Source organism: Colobus angolensis, unplaced genomic scaffold (assembly GCF_000951035.1).
Source record: "Colobus angolensis palliatus isolate OR3802 unplaced genomic scaffold, Cang.pa_1.0 Scaffold59, whole genome shotgun sequence".
NCBI lineage: Eukaryota > Metazoa > Chordata > Mammalia > Primates > Cercopithecidae > Colobus > Colobus angolensis.
In genome coordinates, this window is record NW_012119487.1 from 8,263,231 (window position 1) to 8,267,885 (window position 4,655).

Consider the following 4,655-nt stretch of genomic DNA (forward strand, 5'->3'; position numbering starts at 1 on the left):
TGGGATGCAAGGCTGGTTCAACATTCGCAAATCAATAAACGTAATCCAGCATATAAACAGAACCAAAGACAAGAACCACATGATTATCTCAATAGATCCAGAACATTTCTTTAAGGTCTCCTCTACCTCCTTAAAGGACTTCTAGGAGTCCTAGGGCCCTGGGCAAGAAAGCACTAACTGAAATCTCAAATAATATTTTGTTCATTTGTTTGTTTTTGTTTTTGAGATGGAGTCTCACTCTGTTGCCCAGGCTGGAGAGCAGTGGTGCCATCTTGGCTCACTGCAACCTCCGCTTCCTGGGTTCAAGTGATTCTCCTGCCTCAGCCTCCCAAGTAGCTGGGATTACAGGTGCGCACCACCATGTCCAGCTGATTTTTGTATTTTTAGTAGAGATGGGGTTTCACCATGTTGCCCAGGCTGGTCTTGAACTCTGACCTCAAGTACCTGGCCCGCCTCGGCCTCCCAGTCAAATAATGTTTTTATCTTTTCCATTATTTTTAAATTCAGTGTGTGCTAATAAAGGAAGAGTATTTAAAATTTTTTAAGAGAATTTGGAAGTCTCTTTAGTCAGCCATCACAAAGCAATTATTCGAGGGCACACACACACAAGAAGGCAGGCAAACAACTAACAACTGCCAACACCATTGCCTTACCAGAAACACATTCTGTGAGCATGGCAAAGCCACCGCGAGGGGTATCCAGAAGACTGTGTGTGATGGCTCTGATGTCAATGTGCCTGGTGTCCCATCCTGGCTGTCACTTGTTAGCTAAATGCATGGAAAAGAATCTAAACTTCTTGGTGCCTCAATTTTTTTCATCTGGAACATAGGATCATAACAGGCTGACTTGTTTAGAGCTATGTAGGATTTCTATGAGTATATATACATAAAGAGTTTAGCACAGTGCCTGGCATATGACAAGTGAGCAATACATTTTAGCATCATAAGTACCTAATTGCAGGACCTGTGGTTGGTTCCTAACCTTTTTCAAGCCCATAAAAAGAAAATCTACACATCCATGAAATCTGTTTTTGTTGAATCTCTTATTGCCAAAATTGTTAGAATGTGCATAGCTGCTTTGATCAAATCTGAAGTAGCATACATAGAAGGATAAAGGCTACAAAGGCAGAATTCCCTCGGTTCAAGAAACTTCTCTAGTTTTTACCAGCTAAGAAGAGCTGGATATAACCTTGGGTTTATTAGTCAAGCCCTTTAACCATCAGTTTCCTCATTGATAAATGGGAAGCATAACTAGCTCCTGGAGCAATGGAGGTTTAATGGGATCATATATATAAAGTTATTAAGCACTTTATATAGTAAACCCCCTCCCTCCAAAACATTACTATCATTATTACTATCTGTTAACACATGAAAGTGATAGTTGCTGAATCTTGTCCCTAGTGCAAAATACAACATTTTGAAATCCAAATACGTTTTCATTTGCTAAGGCAAAGCACTTAGATAAACCGACTTTGGAAATGGAAAGCTAAAAACAATTTGCCAGATAATTTGTTCATCTGTCTTTTCCCCTCGCACACATTAACTATGGCTTGATCTTGAACTATGTCAATACGCATCAACGGGGTCGACAGTTTTAACTAATCTGCATAGTTATTTCACTGGTTGCTTCAGTTAAAGAACTGATTAGTAATCAATTAGTAGTAGCTGGTCAATTTAGTCAAAAGCATCAAACCAGTTCCCCCCCACCCCTAATGTTTCTGTTATGTCCTAGGTCCTGCTAGAAGCCTATGGAGAGATGAAATTCATTGCCAAGGTGGTCATCCACCCCCTTGCTACAGAGCTATTCCTAAGACTGTTCAGGTAGCTCACATGTCCAGTCCCTCCCCAGATTCCCTTCCACCAAATTAAAATCTCTCCAAGTCAGAACTGACAGGGAGGGCCTTTTCCTTTCTTTAACCTGAAGCCTTGCCTCATGTTTCTATGGGAAAAACCAAACTCTACCTAAACAATAAAAAGTGGGAAAGTTTCCCCAGGCAGACTGCCTCTTCCGCACCTTGATTAGCCGAGCAAAATGTAGACATAAAATGCAATTGCTTTTTTTTCCCAGATGCTAAAAATGTCAGCCTTGATTTACCCCAACACTCTGACTGACTCACGGCAGACATAAATCCTTCACGCCCAGTGCAATCATTTTTTGACCTGTTCAGCAGTGGAGAGAGGGAGGGCTTCACATTTATCTTCCTGGTGCCAGCACTGCGATCCCAGTAACTTTTCCTTCATCTGCCCCTTGTAAGGAGCAAGAGCCAGAGAAGTAAAGGCAAAAAGGTGCATGTTCATTATATTTTTTCTGAGACATGATGCAACAAGGGTTATGTTTTAAGTGATTGAGAAGGAAGGGGAAGAGAAGAATAAAAAGTAGTTTTATAGATCTACTTCCTCTCACCTGAAACACAACCTCACTTTGTCTCTGTTTCATCCACGATTAGGAAAATGCAGGAGTACCTTCCATTTGGGAAACAGCTGTCTTTCTACTATAAGGAGAAACCTGGTGCCTTTCTGCCTGGTACAGTCCCAGCATGGCACATGTGATATTCCTGGGATTGATAGCAGAGTCATGATAGTAGCCACTGCTGGAGGATGAACCAACACAGCCAAGTGGTCCATTGGTTTGGAAGTGTAGCTTCCAGAACTTTGGCATGTGAAGCACAATCCGTTGAACAAACAGCTACCAGTTGGTTAACAGGAAAGACACAGGGTCTGACCTTGCATCTGCCCCTTACTGAGAGCAGCTTCGGACCAATCATTTCTTTCTCCATAATTAGGTCCCTGGATCTTTAAAATGGGGCCGTGCATGTCTGTCCTTTACCTCTTCCTTCATAAGGACCTTGTATTTTTTTAAATGCCTTGAGCTCTTCTGAAGCAGAGAGAGGTGCACATTTATAGTGCTGTTTTTCCTGGTCTCCATGGTTATGAATCAGAAAAATGATGCCCATTTGTCTTCATAAGAAATGGTCTTTTCCTTTCCAAATTCACAAGGTGTGCAGAAAAGCCACTTCAACCTCCTGCGGTGGCAGTGTGGCATTCTCCCTTCAGCCACTTGTCCGTACCTCTCCCCGAGGATATCATGGCCACAAGTCCCTTTCCAAGGTCCCACTTCTCTTTATTCCTGTCCCTTGCAAATGAGGTTTTTTTATCATCTTCCCCTTGCATTATGTTTCTAGATTAGAACTTTCTTAATGGTACAGAGTGTATTCCTGTGACTGGCATATACTAGGTATGCAATATTTAGTGAATCAAATGGGCTTTTGTCTTCCTGCAGCCTCAGTCATCTCACCCTTGGCAAAACAATCTTTCCAGAGCCAAATACTTCAGGGAACTCCCTTGGCACATAGCTTCCTGTATATCCTCACTTTCTTCTGGCTGTTCTCTTCCAACCTACAAGGATGTAAGGTGAATTTGACCACTGGAGAAGGGCAGAAACAGATCTCTCCTATCTCTCCATGACCTCCTCAGCAAGCAGGCCATGTCCTCCAGCCCACTCACCGCCCCACTGCCTGCTTCTACCTGCCCATGCATACTCCAGGAGAACAGTGCCTGTTTGTGGTCTCTTGGCTCTCTGGAATGTGGCGTGCTCTCAGAGTTGAGAGGGGAAGCCACTGGCATGCCATGAGCAGGACTGCCTTGGAGCCAACTCACAGCTGAGCTTCCTACCTGGTCTTCCAGGGAAGGTGGAGCTTCAAGAAGCTTGACCTCTTCATAGCACCAGGGTAAAGGGCAGTTAAGTGTTTGGGCATCAAAATAGGCATAGGCATTGTGTGAGTTGTTGTGTATCCCCAGACCAATGTGACAATAGACACAAATTATCCCTAAGGTTGGGAAAGGTGATAGAGACTCATCAATTTCAAGCATATCTCTCTGGTTGGGATTAGCCCTAACCAAAGACCCCTGCCTCATGTAGAGTGGGTTAGAAAGCCCATTAGCAGCTCTGTAGGCTTTAGCTCGAAGAACACCCCCATCCAAGCTCATTCTGCACATCGAAGAGAAAAGGAAAAAACTTAACACCAGCACTTTAAACATTATGGGAACTGTGTGATATGCTCTGCTAGCCAGCCTCTGGCCTTGGAATCCATACATTATTTAATGAGAAGGAAGACATACCTTAAATGAGCCATAACAATTGCTTAAGGAAGATGGGAGTAGGGGGAGAGGAAGGATTGTGTATTTTTTTAATTTCTCAGACCATGCCCGTTAGTTTTGTTTCTTATTTAGGATACAGCATTAATCATGCTAATATTTTACAGCCGGGCTTCACTCTTTAGTCATTACTTTAATCAAACCCATCAGTGAACGAAGGAACACGTTACCAGGTGGGAATAACTGCTACCGCTCGCTGTTAATTACTTTGCATTTTACAGCAATCAGCAGCAAGGGCTGAGATCATAATAAATTCATGACTTATGGGCCCATAAAATCATTACCGTAGGAAAATATGTTTTACCGGGGATTCGATGGGCTGCTGCTCAGACAGAGATTTCTTGAAGGAAATGACACCCATGAAATTAAACTGATCCTTGCAGTCAGCAGAAATGTAAATGTACAAAGAGAGCAAAATTTTACTATGGGAGAAAGGGGCTAGCAGAAGCGGGACTGGGTGCTGGCTGAGTGTGGAGGGGGCGTGGCCACGGGAGGGGCGGG

At 43.2% G+C, this 4,655-nt stretch overlaps 1 long non-coding RNA gene across 1 annotated transcript in view; it reads left to right on the forward strand.

Annotated features, from left to right (window-relative positions):
- LOC105526393 overlaps positions 1-3,830 on the forward strand; it is a 12,363-nt gene extending 8,533 nt beyond the window's left edge. The window contains exons 3-4 of the long non-coding RNA XR_001004082.1: positions 2,447-2,615; positions 3,280-3,830. This is a non-coding gene — a long non-coding RNA (uncharacterized LOC105526393). The remainder of the gene's footprint in view (positions 1-2,446; positions 2,616-3,279) is intronic.
- Positions 3,831-4,655: the final 825 nt, after the last annotated feature.